General features: G+C 37.4%; 1 protein-coding gene across 3 annotated transcripts in view; it reads left to right on the top strand.

Annotated features, from left to right (window-relative positions):
• Positions 1 to 25,546, top strand: part of SPRY2 (sprouty RTK signaling antagonist 2) — a 42,339-nt gene extending 16,793 nt beyond the window's left edge. Inside the window, exons 2-3 of one of the 3 annotated variants that reach the window (XR_014319006.1) lie at positions 7,344 to 7,413; positions 25,480 to 25,546. The gene's annotated coding sequence lies outside the window, so the exon portion shown is untranslated. Of the gene's footprint in view, positions 1 to 7,343; positions 7,504 to 25,479 lie in introns of those variants that run through there. The other 2 variants (XR_014319007.1, XR_014319008.1) reach the window with 2 other exon arrangements.
• Positions 25,547 to 27,290: the final 1,744 nt, after the last annotated feature.

Here is a 27,290-nt window from a genome sequence, read left to right as displayed (position 1 = left end):
TCTCAAATTGGGTAGATGAACCTGGCTCCATTAATGGTAGTGGCGGTCTGATGATTTATACAAGCAGAGGATATGACCTAGTAATTTACTACCAAAAAATGATACACAGCAGAATAAGAATCTAAAGATTTTATCAGCTTTTGCTTCTTAATGCATCTTTGTTGAACAATAGCTTTCACTATAACTCAAGACAGTTCGGATTCTTTACTTTTAAGAGCTGTTATTTATTACATTCAAGATGCTTGCACAAAAGGAATGTTTTCAGTTCAGTCACTTAACATTAGGATCCCAGAATCACTTGAGTATTCTCAGACATGTTGTGAAAAAAAAATAAATAAATAAAAGCCTTTCAAAAGGAAAGAAAGCCGATCATTTCAGTTTACAAATTAAAAAGGAATAGTATTTTATATTTTTTGAAAAATACTTAAAGTATGATTTGTATAGCAAACATTTACGCTGAGCCTATTTATTATGGCATGAATAACATTTTTTCAAGAATGATTCATCAAACTTATTTTAGAGACTGCCTTGAATTCTGGTCATTTCTATAGATACTGCAATTCATAGTCATTAGTAAGCTAGTGGTTTGATCTAACCTCAGCTACCTGTTGCTGGCTGTGAATGGAAGAATTTATTTTTAGTGTGAAACCACAATATGAATATTTTCCACTCAGAAAGTATAAAAACCCCTTTAAGTAAAAATTTTACTCTTTTGCTGTGATGTGCTGTGGCTCTGATGTCAGACATACTGGGTTCTTACAGAAAATTTTTTTAAATGCTTGATTCTCTATTGAAGTTGACAAGAATTTCCTCCACTTAACCCCTTTAGTGCCCCTAGGTGTTCAGCTCATGTCGAACAAAAGGGAGCTCCTCTGCCTTGTAGACAGACATGGTAGGATGTTGACAAATCCAAAATGAGAAATGAAATGGAAAAAAAATGCCTGTGAGCACTGAAGAAGGAGATTTGTGGGCAGGTCCATTCTGTAGTACATGACAGATACAGCAGCTCTCAAAAGCTGTGACTTTACAACTGCACAACCACTACAATTGCTATACCAGTATGGGAGCCAGTATTTTGACACTTGGTGATTTTTCATTGATTATTAAGCTGGGCTATTTGGGGTTAATTCTGCAGTTTCTGTAAGATTCAGAGGTGGAAATAATCCATAAGTATAGGGAAGTATCATCTGTGCTTAATAAGAGGCGGTGGATTAATAGTGGTAGAAAGCCATCTTTAGGCCTTGAGTATGTGGATCCTGCAGTTAATTACTAAGCATCAGAATATGAATATCTTGCCTTACAAAACATCTTGCCTGGTCTCCTAGGATAAATAAGATTACATGAAACAATATTTAGGGATCTATGGAAGCTATTCAACATAAATAAGTTGGAAGGACTACTTTACCCACTACTGACTGTACTGCAAAAGAATAAGAAGCTGAGGTCTATATAATGTCCTATTATATTGTCTGTATGCTATACATTGGCCTATATACAAGCTTCTTTTTTTTTTTTTATGAGATTTTTTTTTTTATTGTGTTACAGAGAAGATGAAGAAACAATGTTCAGAATCCAGATGCCTTTATACTTATGTTTGTTTTATAATTTTGCAACCAAACTTCAGCTATAACGTGATTAAAAACAATAAGATAATGTGGAGAAGAGGGACATATTATGGTTTAAAAAACAGAAGAGTTTCTACCTCATATACAAAACTCATTTCATTTTAAAGACAAGCACTGGCTCCCAAGCCTTGATTGAGAACCTGGTTTCCACAGAATATCAGCACTTCAGTTTATTGATGAGCTTTTGTCACTGTTCACCACTGAGTTTTTACCATTTCAATCAGAGAGGCTACTGACCTTCCCTACTTTATGTTGTTACCACCTTTCCACAGCTTTAAAAATATTTTAAAATAATTTGTGGATTTCTTTTATGGAAGAAACTGAGTTCCTCCTTCATATCTATGATACCTCACCAGTTCATGTTTTGTTCCATTCTTAACAGGCCAGAAGAAAGTATTGGATGATTTTGTTCCACTAGCTCAAATAAATTAATTTATCTTAGGCGAGGGAGGATGTTGTCTTTTTGTCTCCAGTAGTAAGGAAAAAAAAAAAAAAAAAAACAACAACTCTGTTTTCTGCCAAGTGCTTGCTCACACATGATCATTAGCATAAGGTAAAATATTAATGTTGTCAAAGCTGCTGGAAATTCAGTGCATGTGACTTGGTCATTTGTGCTACCAAGAAAATGTTTACTATCTCTACCAATACGTCAAAAGCTACGGTCACACTCTCAACACCATGATTTTACCATCTGATAAGTAGATGTTTGTTTTAAAAGCACAAGAAAACAAGTAGCGCTCCCCAACCAATTTTCTTAAGAGGTGATAATGCCTGAGCTTTTGGTTAACACCTCTGAGAATGTTCCGAACCATCTTACATTTTACATCTGTGCCTTAAAAAGCATAAAGCATTGTTTATTAAAACATTTCTACTCTTTTTGAGTAACTACAAGAAGTATTCCCAAGTACTCACCACCTCATTGCCCATGCACCATCGGTTTGATTTTTAGCCTAGAAGCAAGAAGGGACAGTGACAGCATTTCAGAAGCATGCCAATACTGGCTGCAGACAGGAAAAAGTAGCAGGAGCACACCTTACAGCACATCCTAGAAGATTTGATAAATAAACTTCATTTTGGTGAGCAATGTAAAAACCTTGTCACAGGACTATAGATATTTTTGGTTAAATTACATTTTTGATTCTTATATGTTAGTGTGATTGTAAAAGAGTTGTTGCTGCTTTCAGATATATGTTGCCTTGCACAGATGGAAATCCTGACCACAGTCCAATCCTGGATTCACCCACCTTCAGTGTATAGGGGTTGTAATGATAGCTGTCTTAGGGCTTACACATTTATTAGGACTATAATAGGCTAATATTCTGTATTTCTCTGATAGCTAATGACTGGATCTGCTAAGCCAAGAACCTGCTTATAGGTTTATTTAGAAACCTCTTAGAAAAGTTTCAAAAAGTGGTAGCCAATCTGGGATGTATTCATAATCAAGAGTTAGCTGAGAAAATACAGAACACAATCTCCAGGGACAAACAGCCTTCACAAATAGGCACTGTCCCATCAATATTAATGATAACCCCTTCAAGAGGCCAACCATAACATATTTCTGGGCTGGCTTAACCTCCTTTGTTTTTGCAAATTTTATGCTAAAACAAACAAGCAAACAAAAACATGGACTTAGTACATATCTGTACAATATTTCCTTTATAGAGAATAGATCCTTGATCAGAAATGAAAATGAATAGGAGGGGTGTATTCTCTAATATCCCAGCACAATAGTGGTGGATGCAGGAGAGGCATGAGGGGGATAACCTGTCAACAAATGGCCATGTCTGTGTATTTTCTTTAAATAACATCTCTGTTGTCACCATCAGAAACCATATCCTGAGCTATATGCTGTTAACACCTTTTGGAGAAACAGTAATTTATGCCAAGTCTGAGCTGTGCTGGGTCATCCTGGAGTAGGTGAAAGAGAATCTGACTGTGTGTCTCTCAACTACAGTTTACTACAGACTATCAGTCCTCAGACAACTATCCATCCTGTCCATCATCTCCATTAGAATTTTTTCTGGAAAACTTGTGTAGAAATAAAGAAAAACAACTCATCGAGTTTTGCTAGATCTATGATTTTGTCTCAGTGTGAATGAACATAACTGATCAGAGCAAAGCTGAAAATTCTGCTAAATATGATGATAAAGTAATTCTCTACATTGTTCTAAGAGAAGATTTTCTACTAAAATTCAAGTCAGCTTTTCAAACAGTTAAGTCAATAAGACACTGCAACCAGTTCCCCAGAATCCCAGCAGTGTGAACACAGCTACTTAGCTATAGCTTATGGATGGTTCTGCAGAGTTAGCAGGTTGGTTAGGTGACTGTAAGCATTCGTACCCAGAAGACCAGCCCTGAGATATCCAGAACAGATATGAACTCCAATATGTCAATAAGTAAAAGTAAAATACTTCTCTTCTACTTTGCTGAATGGAGAAAAACACATCCTTTTGGCCCAAGATGTTGGCCAACAGTTAGCTGAATCCAGCCTACCTGCTTAGCAGGGTGATATTGTTGAAGTATAGAAGTAAAATATGTAATAATACAGTCCTAGTGGTTGAAAGGCTATACTTCTACACATTAGCTTCCCTGCACAGGAAAGTGGCAGTGTGATGTGAGACAAAGTTAATGTGCAGTCACTGCACCCTCTCCTCTCCTCTCCTCTCCTCTCCTCTCCTCTCCTCTCCTCTCCTCTCCTCTCCTCTCCTCTCCTCTCCTCTCCTCTCCTCTCCTCTCCTCTCCTCTCCTCTCCTCTCCTCTCCTCTCCTCTCCTCTCCTCTCCTCTCCTCTCCTCTCCTCTCCTCTCCTCTCCTCTCCTCTCCTCTCCTCTCCTCTCCTCTCCTCTCCTCTCCTCTCCTCTCCTCTCTCTTCATTAAAAGTATTTTTTAAAGAAGTTATGGCACTACAGAGCACTGGACAGATGGAAAATCATCTCACTTCAGATGTCTACAGTTTACACATTTATTTCTATATGGGCCACCCTTTGACGACGTTGATCTTTAGTGCATATATGTGACTAATCTTAGAGTTACATTATAGCTGTTACAGAGCTAAGAGTAAATGAGAGGGCTAGATTTGCTGTGACCTGTTATGATTCTAGTCCTGCATTTTGACATTGCATACTCACTGGCAGCAACAAAGTTGGTGTCAGTTGCTGATTCACACTGCATTCCTATCCTATGTAGAGAGGTAACTGCTGAATTACCCTGCATCCACATTGCAAGTGAGGTGCTGTGGATGACATCCATGGCACAACAATGCCCTTGGCTCCACCAGGAGCAGAACTGCTTCAAGCACACCTTCTGTGTATATTAGAAGATTCCTAATGTAGATTTCAAGGCAAATTTGCAACAAAAACCACCCATTTGGTGCAATAAATATCAAGTGTAGATGCATGTGTAGATTGTAAGCTGTACCCTACAGCTGGCAGGGACACCTTCCATTTGATCAGGTTTCTCAAGGTCGTGACCTTGAACACTTCCAGGGGTGGGGCATCTGCAACGTCACTGGGAATCTGTGTAGCTCAGATGGAGACATCTATATTTGTAAGATTGATCAAAATGAATCTGACACTGTACTTATTTTTGCAATCAGATTTTTTCTTCACATTCATATATGTAAAATGTTGCATTCAAACTACTTTTCACATTTTTAATCTGTACATCACTTGGATATGTAAGCACTGCTGGTTTTAGATCTTTTATCTATTTGATATAGCACATAACTTCATAACCAAATCCAAGCAATATTTTAAGATTGTGATTTTGTTCTTGAAAACAAAAGTGAAAAGATTACTATTTCTAAATTCTGTATTAATTTTGAAATAATTAATTTAGGGCAAGGTTCTCTATTAAATGCAGATGTCTGCATGTGAAAGATCTAAGTTCCTCTGACAGTCTACTCAGTCAGTCACACTTCAGTGTTTCATGTCATTTGAGTTATCCAAGAGTATCAATGATATTTGTATGAGTCTGGTATGACCATCAGGAATGGCAGGTGAAGTCCAGGTATGGCATTAGGTATATGTGCAACTGAACAATCAAAGGATCAAAGGCAACTGAATAATTAAAGGATCAACTGAGTCAGAAGGTTGTGTGCCTTATAAAACATCCTAAATTAGATGAATAGCACTCTAGACTTCATTGACTGGATTGACTAGATCTCCTTTGTTTTAGCTTAGACACCTGCATTTATTGCTTCCTAAATTTAGATGTCTGATTCTGGAACAGATCCTACCCCTAGTAGCTAAATTACTACATCCTGTTCTTACTTGTTTAACTGCTACATAATCATTTTGAGTGACTATATGGCATACAAGTTGAGAAATAGAATGTAAATTCCCTTATTTTATGGATTAATTTTAACCTGTTTTAAAATTAAAAATTTTTAACCATTTTAACCATTGCCTTTTTTTTTTTTTTTTTTTTTTTTTTTTTTTTTTTTAATGGGAACAAGTATAGTTTATGGTTCTGATGGTTATGAAAGTTTTCCACCATCTGTTGTTCACTGTTTTTAGTGTAATATGCTAAATATACATGAAAACTGCACATCTCACACCTTCTCACAGTTTTATCTCTGGGGATGAACAATTCTGTTATTTTCAAAAATAATTTCCCGAACACAGCTTTCATGAACACAGAATGTCAATAGAAAGTTGTTTCATGGCTTGCAAAATACACTGTCCGATAACAGTGTCAGTGAAACTTTTCCAGGCATGTAGAAAAAGGCAGGACTGTACTGAATCACTAAAAGTCATTTAATATAATCACTTAGAGTAAAAAGGACTACGTGTACTGCAACCACTCTTTGCAGATATTTGTCTAAGCTGTACCTAAACAATCTCAGTGAAGGATTTCCTACTGAGTCTCTATTCTGATACGTTACCCACAACATGCAGATAGATGATTATTGCCTCCTTTTACAGGCTTCTGATTCTTATAATAACAACAATAACAAAAACAATAATAATCTTTAAATCAGCTGCACATATGATTGTTACATCTAGAACATCCTGTGGAAGTGCTTATGTCTCCATTGACTCTAATGGAACAACATGAATGTGTCTAACATAAGACCAGTGACATTTAGTCAGACAAATAGATTCATATGGCCCTGTATGCTACTGCCTACAGAAGTAGATGCACATAAAAACTTTCCAGCCGGTGCAGATACTTCCTTGGGAACAATCTCCTATAACTAAGCAATTTTCAACCCAGAAGCTTCCTGTACCCAATGTAGTGTTTTAACAGCCTTTCTAGACCCATCTATTAATTTCTAAAGCCCACTTTCTTAAACAATTCTAAAACTATTGTCTACAATATACCTCAGCAAGGAGTTCCACAGTCGGACTATAAATCTAACGTTTAGCTGACCAAAGAAGCTAAGATTAATTTCACCCTAAACACTTGCAAATGGATTGTTATAGATGTACTTTAATATATTTATGAGGATTGAAGGTACACTGATTGATCTATGCTTTGATCTATAATTCCTTGATTGTGTTGCAGCACTTAACCTGTACTATGAACCTCTCAGCAGGGGTTATTAGCTCAGGTGCAGCACAAAGCAAATTCATCTAACTGGGTACATATGTTTCTAGGTTTTCTGCACCAAACTTCACTGTTTTCTGTAGAAATTTATTATTCTTTTATTCCTGTGTATGCTTTTGTCAAGTTGCAGAAAAGAAAATTAACTAAACTGGTTTTCTTGTCTTTGCAGTTCCAATTCCTGCAAGAATTTTCAAGAATGATGCAAGATACAAGAATCTTAGCAGCAACATCTTTTTGCTGTAAGGCAAATGTACATGTATGAATAACAACAGATTTTAGCTTTTAGAGTTTCCTCTCATGGGAAGGGAGACCTATGTCAATATTGGGGCACAGTACATTTAGACTGTTTAGACATCTATGTGTTTGATGAAATATTTAAGTCCCTCTGTATCTTATTCATGTAATAACTTTTCACTTCGTACTGTGTGGTACTGTTTGAAGATTCCTGTAGTCTTCTGCATTATATATGAACTTTCCCTTTTCCTTTGTCAGTTATTATTATTAGTTTTAAAACAGCAGCCCCCAAGTCCAGAAAGCCTGGAATTGCATCCTGCTCAGGATAGGACAGATAGGACAGCCATCAAAGATAATGTCAAGCATAAACCCAAGATATATTTAGTGGCACTCAATGCATATAAGGCTAGATGTACTATTAGAATTTGGTGAATTTGGCTGGGTAAAATGTGTTTAGAACTCTTTTGCAAAGAAGGAAAAAGCCAAGAAGATAAACCAGTTTATCTAGTCTATTGATTTCTGGTTGCTCTGAATCCTGATACTTTATTTATTTTTTTTTTTTGGCTTGAATCTTGACACTGAAAAAAAAAAAAAAAAAAGTTAAACTGATGCTAAGGGCCATCTCCCTAGGGGTAATATATGGATCAGGTATGCAGGTTGCTGGCAGAGGTAATTCTAAGGTAAGTCTGCAAAACATGCAGCCACAGGTGTCCATTTAGGAAGGGTTTCAAACCCACCTCTCTCATTTTACATGTTAAATGTGGCCTAGAGGAATATCCACCCACACCAAATGGAAAAGCCAAATTTCCTTCTAGTTCCAAAAACATTATAGACATCTGCCAAATGACATTTCTAATTCTTCCCGTAAAAAAAAAAAAAAAAATGGAAAGCTAAACAGAAGCATCACCCTTCCAATGAATCCATTCCAAACTCTTCCTGATTTATTCCAGATCCGCTGCATTTCAGTGAGGTTCTTAAATAATACCCACTTTTGTTCTTATGGGGCTTACACAGATGTATTTTATATGAGTGCTCCTTCAGAAGCTTTTAAAAATGGTCTAGAAATCACAAAGCTCCAAAATTTTACTTCTGATATGTGTTCAGTTCCTATTGACTTCAGTGAGGGGTTTCAAGATGGAATAGACCACAGAGTTAGAAACAGTTATTTAGGCACACTAAGGAAGATGAATAGTTCTGAATGAATGTTAATATTTCCACTAACTACAACAAAATCTTAGCACCTTAGGTTTTTATTATTATTATTATTTTTAATACAAGACAAAACAAAGTACTGAAATATATTTTAAAAAACAATCAAAGAAATGGTCAAATAAAGAAAACCACAAAAACTTGTTATTGTGATTTTTGTTATTTTTATTAATCACAACATCTTGCAATGGATAAATCTTCTCTAAGATTGAAAGGTTTATTTATTTCATTTTTTTTAATAGCTGTGCGATTGTTGAAAAACACCCAAATTTGTATTACCATAAAGAAAATATGTCTTAAGATTTTATCCTTTACATTTTAAGGATATTGATAGTGCTGTTTTCGGCTGTCACTGTTGTGCCTCTATTAGTACTGGAAGATTTTTTGCAGCCTGACTAGCTGGACAAGCCCAAGAAGACCCAGGATCCTCTGGCTATGCCCTGACCTGGTCAGACAGAGCAAGCTCCTGTCCGAAGTCAAGTAATTGCAGACAGGTTGCTCAACTACGTTTTTTACCTCAAACGCAAGTGCCATGTGAATGTGTCTATATATGACTTGGATGAGAGCTGGCTCATGTCTGGCCATTTTGAAGAACAGACAGACAAGCTTGCATCTGCCTGTACCTGTCCCTGTAGACATACCCTAAAGCTGCTAAATAGTTGATTTTTTTTTTTTTTTTTTTTTTTTTTTATGTCGCAGTAAACAATGAATATGGAATGTCAAGTAATCATCCTGGAACTAAAAAATCCTCAACAAAGAGAACAGGCAAAACAATGCAAATAAAATGGGATTTTTTCCTCCCACACCCATAAACTGTCATGAAAGTGCAATAGCTGGAATTGACGTAAACTCTTTTGAAAAGCTAATATAGGAGTGCTCAGTCATCTTTTATTTTCTTCATTATTCTCCTATTTTAATATGTTTCTTCTGATTTTAAGAAGAACTTGAACTTTGATATTTGTAAAATATAAGCAAGAAATATTGGCTATTGGTACAGGAAGTACAAGACAGCCTGTGAAATTTTCAATTGTCTTTCATAAAATTAAAGGTCCTGGTAACTTTGGATAAGCTTCCATACTTTGAAGTCAGAAGTGTTGCATGAATGTGTCCTTTGGCAAAATTTTCCTAAAGCATATTTGTTATTAAATTCAGTAATGTTGCAAAGTAAAAATGGCTACTACAGTCCCATGAGGAACCATTAATGTCTTCAGTGATGTACTAGCACTAATAAAAAAAAACACAAACATCCCAGATAAAAAGAGAAAATAGATTTATAATCCTGAGGCCGACAAATGTCAGAATGATACTTATTTGTTATTCTCTAGTCATATACACAAAGGATTTCTAATTTCACTTATCTTTTTATCATAAATATTTGAGGGTTCATTATTTATTTTTATTTTTGCAATTTAGTTCTTCCTTGTCAACATTTAAAAGACATCATTTCCAGATTCCACTGGTAACATTGCTGCTTAAGTACTGATGCAATGCTGTGCCAAATACTAGAGTTCCACATGGATCCATCCTACATGGCCTGCTTTGGCTTTGTACTTTTTATGAGTTAAAATAAAGATCAAATGAGCAAATTTGCTTTGAAAATACTGTTGTATTAATAAATGGGAGAAATATTTACAGAACTCTTCCAAAGGTTCTAGGTTTTCCAAAGAGATCTAACAACTTGAGAAGTAAGAGAAAATATAGACCAAAGATTTTGTACCTAATTTGGGTCCCCTTCCAAACTCCACATTCAAATGGATCAGAGGGCTTGTTTAAAGAACTGCTCCTCTTCAAGAACTATTCTACTTTACACTAACAGTGGGATACTGTATCCACAAATAATACATTTCAAAGAAGACTTTTAAAGCCCTTACTCTTACTGATGTGAGCAAAGGTTTATGCTACAAAATGGAACTTTGTTCTAGCAGAGGACAAATTCAGAGATGCAGGTGAATCTGAGACAATGAGACCTAAATTCCCAAAGGCTTTTCATAAATGAATGCCAAATAATTTTAAACTTAATAGAACTCTAAGCCTAAAATATCTTCTGTTTCAGTGAGAAACAGTAACTTGGCCTAAAAACATGGAATAGAACATGAAGTATGTACAGAGATTCAGGAGTCAACATAAATTTAGCATATCTGATGTGCCATCTCAAACTTTTCTCCAGCTGCTTTGATGACATCATTGGTTTCACTATCTACAGTGGTACCATTGTCACATTAAACAATGACAGTTCAAAAACTATCCTCTCTGCTTTCCAGATGGATATTCATAAACTGCAGAAGGAAAAAAATAATCTTAATGTCATCATATTTTTTTTCCTTGCACATAATTCCCTTTTGTCCTTCAGGTCTTAATTGCAATTCATTATTATTTTTGTGAAGAGCAGCCTCATGAAGGCAAAGAGTTAAAGACGTCACTTTAAATGACAAAAGCTGAACACTTTACCCCACTTTCAGTCTCTCATCTATTCATCCTTTTCATTGTGAACTTCGCTATTTCAGCTTTCTAAGCTCTTCAACTACCTGCCCCTAATTTGTATTCCTGGGAAGAGGCCTAGGCTGGTTATTTTGCATTTGTGTGCTAATGGTGATGAGTTTGCTTCTAAGAGGAGAACAGGGAGGGGAGGGCAGGAACCTCCAAAAGGGTTTAAGTGGGAGTGGGGGTGAAGGTGCAGGAAGGGTTGTTTGGGGGAGAGTCATGCTGAATTTTAACCCTGAATGCTTTCTTATACAATTTAGCACAAAGCCCTCCTGATTATATGGAAAATGACACCCTGTGAAAACTTGCCTGTTCATATACACCTTTTAAGCAAATAGGTTAGTCAAGTGCCTGAAAAGCCTGGGAGACAGTTGGGTCATCATTTTATTAATACATTAAAACACAACATATATTTTGCAAAGTTTTTCATGTTGTCCTGAAAATTAGGTAACATATTCAATGTATAGTATTCTGGAATACGTTATTAAAGGAAACAGTCTATACATATAAATGATAGCAGTGCAACTCAGCTTTTCTTTGATAAACCATTCACTTTCACAGGGTTAATTTTGCCTGTGTACTTAGATGCTATGTGAGATAAAATACCTTTCATTAGATTAAATAGGCAAAGAGAGGCTTTTTGACTTATTGACTAGTATTTCAAAGCTGTGCATTTCTTATGCTAATCATTTTTATAACTAATTTAACAGAAGTAAAAGAATGTCATTATGAATAATTAGAGATGTTAGCAATTTAGTTTCTAATTAACCAGGGATGTGGCAGACCATTACAGATGGGAATACTCATTAGCCATGAGAGGCATGGCGTTTTTACTGCTTATTACAGATTCTGCCTATATTTAAAAATGGTTGGGTTGTTTGCACTTCTTAATATGGAGCACTTTCATTTCATGCTGCCGGGTATATCAGCTTGTTGTACTTTGTTGCATGGTAAACCAGACAACTGCATAAAGCACCTGATGCAACAAAACATGTAGGCAGTCATTTTCCATTTCATAAACTATTGCATGACAATAATTCTCATGCTAACTCCACATCCAAAAAGTGGATTTGCAAAAGGGGCATTTTTCTTACACAGGTGTAAGTTGCTTTTAATACAATTAAGCATGTAAGTATTAGATCTTCAGATCTGGGTCCACAACTCACCCTGTGAGTAAAGATGAAAAACAGCTTACCTGCTAATGTCTCCCTACTGTCTGAGCTTATGCCATACCTTACAATATGTTACTACAGTATTATACTTCATCCATTTGCTCTTGTATAGGTTTCCACAAGTATCTGCACTGCAGTCTCTTGGATATGAAAAGGGCTGCTGCTTTAGACTATCATCCATTGAGTAAGGTTCTATACATCACTGCTGTTATTAGATTTTGCTTTCTTTAGTGACAATTTCCAAAATTTTTATTTCTTCTAAGTGTTCAAATTCTTCTTCAAATTCTGTTTCAATAAGACCCAACCAAAATGTAACCATTTAAAGACAGTTTTCCTTCCTTTCCATTTGAAAAATGAAAAAGAAAGCATGTATGTATTTGCAGTTTCTCAGGTACTGAAAGACTGGAAATCTCTTAGAATGACGAGAGTCGTTTTTTTGTTTGGTTTTTTTTTTTGATTATTGATATTGATTAATCATAAGTGATTTTGCAATATTAGTGTATAACCAATATAGACAAGTCAGTAAGCTCCCTGAGAAGGGCAGTCTGCCCCATTTATTAGCTTATGGAAAACAAGAGAGTGGAAATCTGAAGTAGAAGAGCTTCCCCCGAGTTCTGACATTGGGGTTATGCAGAAACATGCACCCTAATAATATCAGTCTTTGTCTATAGAACAAAGTCATGCACAGTTTTTCAAAAGTCACCATGTTAAATAGTTGCAAACTCTTTAATCCAAATATGCGTAACAGACCTCCACCTGCCATTAAATGCAGTTTAACTAGATTAGTTTAAACCACCTCTTCAGTTAACCAAGAGCAACCTTCTCATGTAGCAGAAACACAAGTGGTTTCGAGTCAGAATTCACTATTCACTATTTCTATGCAAAACTGTTTCTGATTCCTCTTATTTGGAAACAAGTGTGTCCTGTTTCAATTCTTGGGTTGGAGTCTTCACCAAAAAAAAAAAGAAAAAAAAAAAGTGTAAATTAAAATGAACTCCTATTTCAGTTCAAGTGTTCACATAGGGAAGAAGTAAAGATGGAGATTCCTGATATGCTTATTAGTCTACTTATGTATATTGTATTGCCAGTTAAACTTTGCCTAAAATACAATTCAACATACTTAGTCAGATTAGAAAATATTTTTTCTTTTCATAGCAGAGATTAGAGCACTAACCACAGCTATGGAAAATCAGTGTTCAGTGCCTGCTCTACTATAGATATCATAATACAAATGACCTTGGGCAAGTCACTTAGCATATATTTGCACTGCAATCAGACAACCTAACCTTAAAGTTCAGCATTCCTGAACTTTTTAGAGTTACCAGCAGACCACTGTCAACCCCCACTGTTTTCAAAGGCTACTGTGTCCCCCTATAAAAATTTTAATCAAAAGCACCATTGTGACAACTTTGTTTTAAATAGTTCAGAAAACCATTTACTATAAATTGGAGACAGCAGATGGGAATCACTGCAGTAGCATTGCTTCAATATGGGTTAAATACTAAGTGTCCTGGGCAGATTTGTGCATCCTAAATGGCTTTGTCAACTCTTCCACAAGTGCTTTAGCTAGTCTGGGTACCACCAACTCTCACGTGCCTATTCTTTCTGCTGCCAAACTTCCCAACTGAAGTAGTTGGGAAAAAATATTTTTCTACCACACAAGTGTGATCTGAAAATAAATGCATAGAATGACTGTAAGAAATGTGATGTAATGAGGTTAATTAGAGTATTTACTATACAGTCTAAAATAGTATATTCCCGAGAACTCTATAGGAAGTTGTAGTGGATACTGCTTGAGGTATGAGCAAACTACTAAAATGAAAGTGGGAGGTTATATAAGTGTCAAAAATTATCTCAGTTCTGTTGATTTAACCAGCATCTGACTCATCTGACCTCTCTCTAGCCTGACTACAGTGGAGATTATAAAATAAAAAGAGCCACCAGACCATTTTCAAAGAACAGAAGTTGCTAAAAGGAAGGACTCTGAGCTATTGATGTTTAACAACCACCTTCCCAGATGTCAGGGTCTGTGTGTTTGGTTTTGCCCTCAGAGTTAACGTGACATACCTGAACATGAAACTTGAGGCTGGAAATCTCCTTATGATGATGCATGCTTCTGGCTGAAGTGAGCAAGGAAGGTACATATCATGTCCACAGAATATCAAATAAGGAACAGTGTAAACAAAATTCTTACAAATATAAAATCTGGGACAAGATTGGTACAGACTGGTACAGACTGGAGGTGGTGACTTTCGGTGTTTTTTTTTTTCCCCACAGGACAAATCCTAACATAGTGCTTTCTTTGGGAAGTTTTGCCTGAATTTGGATAAAAATTAATTGGGATGCATACCACATCCTCTTAGGTTAGTACTTTTGCTAGAAGTAAGCCAACTGAAAGGTATCATGAGCTTCCTGTACTAGTTAATACAACCAAGGCAAACCAAAGCAAACTGAACCAGGGCTGGGCCTCATGTTAAGTTAGTGGCTGTTAGCTTCCTGTAGAGAATCAAAATGTAAACATGAATGGATACAACTATATCAGCTGTATTTAGAAACTGTAAGAATTTTCATTGATACTCAGTTCTAAAAGATGAAAACCCATACAGATGCCCTTCTTCGATTGTTAATTTTCCTCTACATGTTGCTTTTGAGACATCTTGGAGAGAGAAAAAAATCTTTCAGCTACAGTAATCTAGCCTTCACTGCGCAATGACTGAAACAGTGTTTTTTCACTTACAGGTTATTGCTTAACAGAAAGCTGTCTGAGCTAGTTTCCTAAGATTAGGTGATAACATTTGGTTGTCACTTATCATAAGTATGTAAGCAGTATGTATATATTAATAAAGATCTTCCGAGCTGAGATTTTTTTTTCCTCAGTTGTAAACTGTGTTCTGATGCATAAAAATGAATAATTTAGTTATAGCTGTACTGCCACAAGTTTATTGTAAACTAAAGCCACAATTGCAGTATTGGATGCCACAACAAACTTGCTATAAAAATATCTAAATAGCTCTTTCTTCAGCTGCAACAACATACTATTTTACATTACCAGATGTTAAAACTCTATAGATTATCTGACAGCAAATACTATATCAAAGGAAGTTCAAAAGAAAAGTAAAAATGATTTTCATATTTTTAATCATGCCTGCAGATGGGTTAGGATAATCTGTCATAGTTCAGAAGTAGAAAAGAAAAGAAACAGGCTTAATGTAACTTGGCTCAGTGGTCTGTTTCAAATATGGTTCAGACACAATGGGAAAAACAAACAGGTCTTTGCTTAAGAAAACAGATGCAGCAGGCAAGTGCACAATCTTACTTTGCTCATTTTAAAGACAAAAAGCAAAAAAATCTATCTTTTTAGGAGAGAGAAAGGGGGAGAGATCACTCCAAAGATCCCGTGTAAGCTTTTATTTTCTGAGATACTTTCTGCACTTTCCCCTTCCTCTTCTCACACATGCTGAATCAACAAAACCCAGATGTTCCCAATAATACATCCCTTGGTACAGCCACCTCTTATGCCATGCCTGTACAAGATGAGATGCCTTGCTGTGTATGCACTGGAATCCCACAGGGACCAACTGTTACTCTGCACAGCAATGTACAAATTATGCTGAGGAGGCAGCAGGGGAACTGAGTGCGCTCTTTATTTTCACACAGGGAAAAGTGCATGCACTGAACCTTGTTCTGGAGCCCTAAGGATCTGAAAGTTCAGTGCTTACAAAAAGCATGACTTCTGGTTGGCAGCTCTGGGCATATGCATCCCAGCTCCTTGTCTTTTTGGTGACACAATGTTCCCTCTCCCTCTGGCACAGTGCTGAACTGGAAGGCAGGAGAGAACTTGACACTAATAAAACCCACAATCTATTATCATTATCTTTTTTATTTTATAATGATATTATCATTATCATTACCCACTCAAGAACAGTCTTTGTCATCTGCTTACCTGCTTTTCATGGCTATTTTCCTTGACTGACACCTATTTGATTTTCACTGTTGGCCTGTGATTCAAATGTGTGACTACTGGAATCGGAAGAAAACACCAGGCTTAGGTTTTGCACACAGCAACCCTTGTGTCACCTTCCCGAGTTTAGTTACCCCTGAATACCTTATAGCATCCTTTGGCCAGCCTGTATGGAAGGCTTTAAAACAGCAAATTCAGCAGCACTTAAAAAACAAAACAAAGCAACAACAAAACCAACACATGCAACACAATAAACGGCAGGGTCTGGGGCGGGATTCCGAACCAAATCGCTCAGTGCCCAAGATTAAAAAAAAATAAAATGCAATCAAATAAATGTTTCTTTGCCATAAACAATAATGTGGATGTTTACTGTGCCTGGCCGCACACCCTCGAGCGACGTCTACTGTGCCCCCCTCCCCGCGCCGGATGGCTCCACAGCTCAGTGCCTTGGCTTAGGTGCAGTTGGAAATGCCCGAGAATGGCTCTTTGTTGATTTTCGCCTGTGCGAGGGCCTGGTGTTGCTGCGAAGCGAAGTGCTATTGAATTTGCTCACTCAGGCAGAACACTCGACAGGAAGGAAGGAAGCAGCCATTCTTTCTGGTCCTATTGTCTGACCACCAGGCTTAGGCAATCAAACAGCTCTGTGGCACGGCAGTGGGCTCCCGCTCCTGCCTCTTCGGGTGGGCCTGGGGGAGGAGGATAAGGAGGGGGGCGCTGGGGGGGCGGGGGGTGCTGCCTTCTCATGGCTTTTACTTTGTTTTCCCGACTGCATCTCTAAGTGGCTTGTGGCCTCAGGTAGCTGTTCCCCAGTGCCTCAAATTTCTCCTGAGAAAAGAGTCAGGGGAGTAAGTGGAGGGGTGGCTTGGAGCTGCTTGGGGCTGTGGCTGGACCTGCACTGAGCAAAAGAAAAGTGTGGGAGCAATGCCGGAGGCACTTAACAGTGCTTCAGCATCGGGAAGGGTTTCTGTTGTGGGCAGCAGGCACTTTTTAGAATTGCATGCTATTTAACTGAACATTTATAATCTGGGGGTAATGAAGGATAAGGTGAAGAAGGGTGTGAGACAGACAGAGGAAACCTCATTTGCTGAATAAGGATGAAAACACAACCCACCTCAGCTTGGTTTCATAGTCTCATAGGAACTCAGCTAGCTCCCTTTCCACTCCACAGAACAGGAGAGAACTAAATGCAGAGCCGAAACGACTGTTGTTGAGAGGCAGGACTGTGCGAGTCCAGCCTGTTTGCAATGTAACAGGGTCAGGGTGAGCTTTCACCTTGAGGATTCACAGGGTCACAGAATCACAAATTGGTTTGGGTTGCAAGGAACCCTAAAGACCACCTAGTTCCAAGCCCCCTGCCATGGGCGGGGACACCTTCCACCAGACCAGGTTGCTCAAAGCCCCATCCAACCTGGCCTTGAACACTGTCAGGGATGGGGCATCCACATCTTCTCTGGGCAACCTATTCCAGTGCCTCTCCACCCTCATAGTCAATAATTTCTTCCTTAGATCTAATCTAAATCTATCTTCTTTTAGTTTAAATCCATTACTCCTTGCCCTATCACCATTCATGATGGTGGGAGTACCAAGGGGACAGTCGGTCGATGGGTGCCCACACCAAAAATCTGTCTGCCTCTGCATTTTGGACCAGATGATCTTGGAGATCTCTTCCAACCTTAATGATTCTATGATTCTGTGATCTGACTTAAAATAGAATTGGTTTCTAAACCATTTGGAAATGGTTTCTAGAAATATCTCCGCACTTCTAAACAAAAATCGCTTTGCCATCATACAATCCCTGTGTGGGTGTTGCAGTATCATCTCTCTTGTTCATACTAAGATCTGTCTTTGGGATACACCTGCTGTCTGCTGTGGTGACTGGATTCTCAGTATCTGATCATTGCAGGCTTTTTGATTCTGAAGGACTTTCCTCAGACACTAAAACATGGTGGCAGGTCAGGTGACAGATGTGTTGTGTTGCAAGGTGATTCTTAATGTTGTGGGATAGCTTATGCATGGGCAAGTCTTTGATATATGGTGAGATAGTAGACTGGTGAATGCTGAAATTTTAGAGTTCACACAATCCTGTTTCTGCAAGACCAAGGTTGGCTTCCTGGCACCTTAAGCCACTCTAAATCCAGGCTCCTGTGCTCCCCACCCAGTCTTGCATCTCCAAGTGCATGGTCTTCATCTGTTCTCTTAGTCAACATCGATGGTTTGAGTCTTGCTTGTCTGGAGCTGACAGATATGAAAGCAGACAGCAGTCCCTTAGTGTGCTTACCCAGTAGTTGAGGCTGGTGTTGGCAGGAGGGGCAGGAGGAAGCAGAGTGCTTCCTCCTAGCTAGTGAGGACCAGACTTGGTAGGGGGGATGCTGCCCTTTGGTACTGTACCTTGCTGAGGTGCTTTGACCACTGCATTTGAACACAGAAAGAGTTGCTTATATGTGGAAGCCTACGGGGTGTAATTGCATTTTGTTAACAGAAAGCCATGCATTGTGTTTGTGAGTTTTAGCCTTAGAATACATCCAGCTTCCCACCTTTGTCTTAACAAGACCTCTACTGAACCTGCTTACACTTAACCTGGTGCAAATCTGAAGTAACTTGGATGAGTTTATGGAGTTATTACAGATTCACCAGTGCAACAGGCAGAAATCAGCAAAAAATCCTTTTTTTTTTTTTTTTTTTTTTTTTTTTTAAATTTTTAACGGAAACAAGTGGAAATTAGTAGAACAGAGAGACATTTGAAGCCAAGCAGAACTCTTGGGTTTGGATTTTATTACAAACTTGGAACTCAGGCCAGTTTTGATGGGATTTGTAAACGTTTTCAAAAAACGTGGGCTGAGTTTCAAGCAAGGCTGGCCTCAGTTGTGAGGGAATCTGGGCCAAGGTATGGTTTTGAGTGGAAAGCATATGAAACTCAGTGCATTTTCCTGATTTAGAGTCTTGCTTTGAAGTACTTGGTCCATTCAAACCTAAAACTCAAAGCAAAAAACCACATGGTGTGAGTGCACTGGAGCCAAAGCTGTAATAAAAAATTCCCTTGAAACTCCATGATTCAAAGCTAGCACAGTTCCAGATATTCCTTATAAGCCTTTACCAAGGTTGTTATTTTGCATAGACGTTTTATTTCAGAAATTTCAAATAATCTGAAATCTTTATTAATTACCATATTCTTGAAACATCACATTAACATCTTATTGTAAAGGCGGAGGTAGAAAGAATTCATGATCATTACATATTTTATTGCTGTGTCTGTGAATGTATAAGTAATTAATTTCATTTTTATTTTATTCTCTTAAATAAGATACATCATTAGCAATCCACCTCTATGTCTATAGGCTGTTTTGCCATGCTCAGAACTATAGTGCCTGATAGCCTTTTAACAGTGCGTGAAGCAACGTGAATAGCATCTGTTGTGCTGTTTATTGGCTCATCTTTTCCCTTGAGATGCAGCATATGCAATGGAGTGTCTTGAATTGGTAGGGTTTGTGTGTGTGTGTGCATGTCGTGGTTTGTTTTATGATCAAGAAACCATTTATTTGAAAATGTCTTAAAGGACAAATGAATGGAGGATATTTCTGCTTACAAACTGGAGGGAAAATTCCCCATGAGATAGTACTGACATATTTCTTTCTTCCTGTTTTTTTTTTTTTTTTTTTTTTTCTTTTGACAGATATTTTAACTTCACTGTAGTAGTCATATACACAAGCTCTATGCATATATTCATGTAGATAGACAGAACTGCTTTCAAGCTTTTTTATTTGAACACAGAGTAACACAATTAGCTTTACTGCCCAGCATGCCTTCGATAGCTGAAAGTATGCTGCAAGCTGACTTCGTTCCCCTTTACAGATGCATCAAAATTCCATATGAGCAGCTACCAGTGACTTGACTGTCTTTTCCATTCCTAGTTAACTACACTGCATCATAAAATCTGGGAAAGGATCTGAGAAGCCCGTTTCTCCATCTATTGCAACACTTCAGCAGTAAGGCTGAATTTGCCTTACATGTGAAGAATCACATGTTGGTATGTGTCATTCATAGTCCTATGCAGATCTGCTAGATACTTCTGAGAGGGGCTGATATTCCCCGTCTGCCTGCTTGTGGAACACCCAGAGAGCTAATGGGAGGTCTGCATGTGGCTTGCTAACATAATCAGGCCCTGTGGCTAAAAGCAGTCAGAATATTTTCAAATATCAGCAATAATTCCACTACCATGGGCCTCCTCTCTTGCATGGCTCTGTAATTAATACTCAGCTGCCTGAACCGTGATCCTGATAGTCCAGGGCCAAGAAGGAGTAAGGGCCAGGGTGCTTAGAATGGAGGTCAGTTCCCTCACTTCCACAGAATGGAAGTGACAGCCTCAAACATTACCTGGAAATGGGAACTGAATTGTGTTTCCAGAATGAAATAGAGAAAGAAAAAAGGACAACTGTGGTGATGCTGTGGTATAAAGGACATAGGAGAGCATCAGTGAGGGAGCAGCAGAGGAAGGAGATATTTGTTTGCAGAATAGTCACTGCTGGTCTTCCATAGACATTGTGGCCTTCCATCACCAGTGGCCTTTCCCAGGAATAAATGCACAGGCACATACCCTGCTTTTCCTTTTCCTTAGAAGTTCAGAATGAAAAAGCAAACATGCAGAAGCTATCCAAAGTTCTGTCTCCATCCATTCTTCCTCCTGGCAAGTTCTGCTAGTCCCTTCCGCATGCAAATCAACATGAATTAGAGCAAGGGTTAGTTTTAAGGCCATTAGAGCAACACTGGAGAAGGCTACACTGGACAGCTGTCATAACGTAACGTCACAAATAGAAATGGAAAAGTGACTTGTCATTATTTCGCTTGTCCATACACACTTGCACACTGATGTGAGAGGTGAAGATCACTTAAAACAAAACAAAACAAAACAAAACAAAAACCAACCAAACAAACAAAAGAAAAAAACAACAATGTTTATGGAACGTGTGCTATGTGAAGCACCTTGCTATACCAAAGCTCTGTATATCATAGAAGGAATGAGAAAATGTGTTCTTGATTCCTCATGTCAGGCCCACACTAATTTAGACCAAAGCCAGACTAATCTAACTGACACAGTCTATATGCTGTTAGACCATTACCAAAGGAAGCACATGCTTACTCCACTCCCTTTCCTTCACCTTACAGTTTGCTTAGGGAGAAATTTGGTCACAACAGGAGAGATGATCTGGCTAGTAAGCTTTCTTCAGTCAGTGAAGTTCATGCTAATTCATCATGTTTCAATTTACTGAGCTTCACGGGGCTCCACATGGCTTTTAACAGAAGCTCCACATCCCAGATGCTGTGTTGTGTTGTGTAGTTTCCCCAGCACAACTATCTATGCCTTGTTTGATAAAAAGCTCATTTCACTAGCTCCAAAGTTTTTTTCTGTTTGCTGTTTTGATGTGAAGATTTAGTGGACATCTGAGTTTTTTGGTCTCCATGGTGTATCCCACTTACTCCCTCCCCCATATGGATTATAATGAGTTTGTTAGCTGTCATATCTCAAAGATTAAGCTTTTGTGCAAATTTTTCAAAGCAGACGTGTAAAGGGGCCCTTTCAGCCAGAGAACAAGTGTTCCTTAATGGCCATACACATTTCTTTGGCATACATCCATACATTGGCAGTATGATCAAACATATTCCATCAGACAGTAGAACAGAGATAGTTGTAGGTATAGAGACCTTAGGGACACAGAGGAAAATATATCATCTGTGTTTTCTTTTAGGACCTCCCTCAAGACTGAAGGCCCATGGTAAATGTTAATCCTCATTTCTGTGGTGTCAGCTATGAGGACTGTCTGGAAAATTCCATACAAAACAAAAGGACTGCCAAGCTGCTTTACTGACAAATTAACTTATCAGCTGGAGAAGTTTTGATTTACAATGAAATTCTCTGTTGGTAACTGAGAGTCTCCCATTTAAAATTAATGACCTAATAGCTGATGAATGATGAAGCAGGAAAGGAAGTGTGCTGAAGACCAAAGAAAAATCATCAGGTGAAAGGGGTGCTCTGAGATTTTGGAATGAAAACTAGTCATTAGGGCTGCCACACACACACACACACACACACACACACACACACAATCAGAGCTCTGGTTTTCACTGGTGCTAGTGGTGGATGTTTTCTTGGAATAGAAAATGACTTCCCCCCCTCAGGATCTGTGGTACTATAAAAACAGTCCTCTTCAGAACTATCTTCCAAATCTGCTAATATAATACTTCTCTGAAGAAGAATAAAAATGTTGGTTTTACAGTTAATTAAGGGTCTTGGGTCAGGAACTTGAAATATATCCATTAGGGTATGGTTTTCTGGTTAAGGAGTCATAAATATACAGTACACTTTAATAAATAGCTTGAACAAGACTGTTTTAAAAATGTGATAGCTGTTTTGTTGTGTTTAGCAACAGATACATGTATGTTGAAAGAGGGACAGTTCACCTTGGCAATAACTGGGTGTGTCATTTCTTCAGAAAAGTGTCTTTTGTTGTTACCTGCACATTCCTATTCTTTCTCTCTCAACTAATTTGCAGATAGAAGGAGACACAGTAAACGTGGAAGGGAGAAAACAGATTTATTTTTAGAGACCAAAAAGGGTGATTATAAGACAAAATTGAAGAGAGTGCCTACTTTTTGAAGGCATGAGAGAAGCACCATATTAGGTGGCCACATCCTGTTAGCTGGGATAGGCATTTCAAGAAGAGTGATCAGTGGGGCAAAACAGCGGGAGAAAAAATAGAAAGAAAGGGAAGAAATTTGTGGAGGAAAATATAGAAAGAGACACATTCAGGTGCCAAAATCCCAAAACTTCCTTTACATCTCTGCCTCCAAAGAAGTCTCTCCAGTGTTAGAGGGAATAGAGGTAATGCGGGAGGCCAGAGAAGCTGGGTCCAGGCAGGTACCCTCAAACAGTGAACCATTTGTTTGTTAGCAGAATAATCTTTTTAGACAGTTCATCATTTCCAGGACTATTCTTATGCTAATTCCCCAGACTTCAGGAAACCTTAGACTCTTTCCCTTGCTGAATGGAACCATTCCTCCATCAAGAGTTAATTTTAAAAAGAGAGCAAACAGAAGGACTTGATGTTTGGCAAGCTTCAGCTTAGAATGTTCCCATATACACATACACATTTAGAAGAGAAGTATCTTAGTATTCATGATACTTGGTGATAGAGTAGCAAAAAGCTTTCAATTTGGCATGAAAAACAAATATTACAATTTATCTCAATTCTTCAGTCTTTCATGTTCTAAAGGTATTTTTTCTTTCTTTTTTTCCCCTTTCTTTCTTTTTTTTTTCTTTTTTTTTTTTTCTTTTTTTTTCCCCCCAACACTTTTTTTTTTTTTTTTTTTTTTTTTTTGTGTCTTTCATTTCAAGCTACCCTTATTCTGGGTCCTTTTTTCCTTCTCTTTGGTCAAAGCATTTCTGAATTTCTGCCAAGAAGTTACTATGTAAAGCCTGTTGTACTCAAGAGTTAGATTCCCATTCCTGGAATCATGACTAGCAACCCCAAAATAGAGTGCATTGTTGTGTCAGAAGGAAAACAAGAGAGGAAAGAAACCTTAGGAACAAACAGAGAAGGATGAAGCCAAGCGACAGTTACAGACTCTTCAGAGAGCTACTCTTCAATTAGACATTTAGATTGGCTACTGATGAATCTAATCTAGATGGTAGGAAAAACTTTATTTGAAGTACAGTCAACTCTTATAAATTAATGTTATGCAAATCTACCTATTTTTGCTTCCTGCCTACTTGTGTCTAGGAACCAGCCTCTTTACAAACACTTGAAGGGCAGGACACCTTGGAATGTCCTGTTTCTGCTACAGAACAGATTTTTATTTTTTTTTCTGAACATGAAGCGAAACTTTACCACAATACCACAATTACATTGCAAATTCATTCCCTGGGAAGAAAAAAAAAAAAAAAAAAAAGCATAATCTGTGCATAACCTGTGCAAGGGGAATTAAATAGACAGTAAAAAGGTTCTTTTGTTGTTGTTGTTTGTTTTTTTTTTTTGTTTTGTTTTTTGTTTTTTTTTTTTTTATACTAGTGTAAGAAAATGGGCTAGCAAAAAGGTCTGTATTTCAACAAAACTATATTGAGAATTACAAAAAGACTCCATGCTGATATGTACAGGCCTTTCAGGAGACATTCTTAACTACAGTATTTTTAGAAAATGTCATTTAAAAGTAAATAAGTAAAAATAAATAAGTTAAAATGATATTACTGATTCCTCATCCAAAACTCTGCACCATTACCTTGTCAGTTGAATATGCTTTTTTTTTTGCTGATTTTCATCAAACAAAAGTTTAAATTTCATAGTTATAGCAGCATTAGAACCTATAATAGTGATTTTTATTAATAGCAGAAAAATTTAAAGCACGGATGGCTTGACTAAAAAAAAACCAAAACAGGAAACATTGAGATGTCTAACTATGCCTTTTTATCTTCTTTGTAAAGAAATGGGAGGAGGGAGGTTGCTCACCACTATAAAGGTTTTACTAATGAATTTTGTTAAAAGATGTTCTCAGGAAGACTGAGTTTAAATCAGTTAAAACATATGAAAATATTTTTTAGGTGCCTAGGAAGACAAAATTTTTTCTGTAAGCTCTGAAACTTCATGGTGCTTGTAAGATTCTTGTGTTCCCACTCAGGCTTTTATAATGATAGCATGAGGGAATTTCCTACCCCAAAAGTATGAAATCCTTTCACTTGAATTAAGAAGACCCATAACAATGTGTGTTTTGTGACATACAGTGAATATGCCTGATTCTGTCCATGTGATAGCTTATGGCAAATTCATTGGTTCCCTATGATATACACAGAAATAAAATTTTACTTTTAGTTTAATAAAATATAGGCTATTTGTTAAGATGTTAAAAGAGACATAAGGCAGTACAAGACAAGAGAAATATTTGGGCCTCTGTTTTCAGTGTGTGTCAACGCTATGATATTAAGCTTGAGAAACTAAAGATCTGAATACAGAAGTGAAATCCACCCTTGGAAAGTTCAACCCCTTTTAAAGTGTTTTCAATTGTGCATAGAATAAGATAGTATGGTCCAAACTCACAAATCATTTGCAAATGTTGGCTTGCAGCATTTTAGAAAACATTTAAATGTGTATATATGTGCAATATAGAATATATATTAAAATCCAATCTCCAAATAATTTGGAATTCCCAGGTTAGAAATATATGGTGACTTCCACCAGGACACCTGATTTGTTTCTCTTCTTTAGGTAGCTGATGAAGCAGTTCCATGAAGACTGACATTGCAAGGACATCATCAACAGAAAAGAGATCTGAAAACTTAAAGAAGGTTTTAGATGCTGAGGTTTAGTTACTTAATTTGGGCAGTTAATGCTGCAGCAGACAGGTTCTCAATGTGGACATCATATAAAAGTTTCTATATAGAAACTTTATCACTTACCTTTTGAAGGACACTGCCTACTCTAACAGACAGCATAAACCCTCAGTTGCTTGCTCACTTTAGATGAACTGGATCCTCTCCTGAAATCTGAAAGACAAGTTTGCAAAATGATGTCATAAGGACTTAAAAAAAACCTAAAACTTTTAAAGGTATTATGAAGCCAGAAACATTTAGATTTGATTTGATTTGATTTGATTTTTTGCCTCTAAGTGGTAAGCAAAATGTGGGGGGTGTGGGGGTGTGTGTGGGGGTGGAGTGTGTCAGGGGTGTAGAAGACTTAAATATAAATAAAGCTTATGGTCCTACAAAACTGAATCCAACTGTAATGCTGAAAACTTTACCAACTAGACATTCACAAAGTAGTCAAACAAAAAACTTCCTTATGTAGTTGCCTGGCCAAAACACAATATAAGATGGTACCAGTGAAATCAGATCTCAAGGCACACACTGTTTTATTTTTCTAATCCATGTTGGTGCATATTAAAGACTAATGAATATAAAGTGCATGTGTGTCTCTAAATAAACTAGTGTGCTTGCATTTAAAAATGTGACTATGTCAGTTTCTGTAATTAGATCCCTTAGCATCTGTTATTGATCATTCCTGCACTTCTTTAGCTTACACTTGTGAATCAAGTAAAATGCAGAATATTAGTCTATGGAATAACAATGTTAAAGAAAATATCTATCCTCTCCTGAAATACGTCTGTTCATGGTTATCAATGTAATTTACTCTTGGCCCACACTATAAAAGTCTCTCACATATGCAGAAAAACTATGCTTGGACACTCGGTGCCACACAATCACAAGAAGACAATGTTCAGGCAATTGGGACAGCTTGTTAAAAGTATGCTTGGTGAGACAAGTTCACAGACAGACACTCCCTGTTTTAGCACAAACTTAGACTGCCATTTTTTTTTTTTCCTTGGGAATTACAACATGCTATGATAATGTGGAAATGAATATGACCCAATTCAGAGAGTGAGAATTTCTTCTCCCAAACAACTAATTGTTTGGGAGCACATAGAGCCCAGGCATACTGTTTTACATTATGCCGTGCCTTAGTCTGTAAGTAGTACTCTGTTCATTTGTAGTAAGCCTAGGTATGTTACTTTCAGGTGACCTGCTAGATACACCTAGCAAAGATATTGTGTTGTGTATATGCCTCTCCAAAGATGGGATCCAAAACAGGGCAGAGGTGGACAGTACAAGCTCTGACTCATCGCTGTTTTGAACATAGCTTTGATGGTGCTGTAATGAACAAAGTCGGCATATATTGAGTACCAGAGCCTGTATGTTTATTACTTTTAGGTATCTTACATTAAAAATCATTCAATTTTCCCACAAATAGATTTAAAATCAGACTGGTTTGACACGGGAAAACTGAACCTCATGAAATCTTGCTGTAGGACAGAGTATCAAGAAGAAATGAGAAAACATTAATAAAAATGAAAGTCAGTTTGGACCTGTTCCTCCTAAATCTTCCACAAATTTATTTCTCCATAATCCTCATATTTTAAATGTAAAGAATTAATAATAAGGTGAAGAAGGGCTCATGAGATTCAATTAAAATGCGGAAGTGGAAAGAAAACATTTCTCATAGTCCAAAGCAGCTGGGAGATT

The sequence above is a fragment of the Aythya marila genome (assembly GCF_965140915.1).
Source record: "Aythya marila genome assembly, chromosome: 1".
Taxonomy (NCBI): domain Eukaryota; kingdom Metazoa; phylum Chordata; class Aves; order Anseriformes; family Anatidae; genus Aythya; species Aythya marila.
The sequence above is the reverse complement of the archived record's forward strand: the minus strand, read 5'-3'. Positions and strand labels throughout refer to the sequence as shown.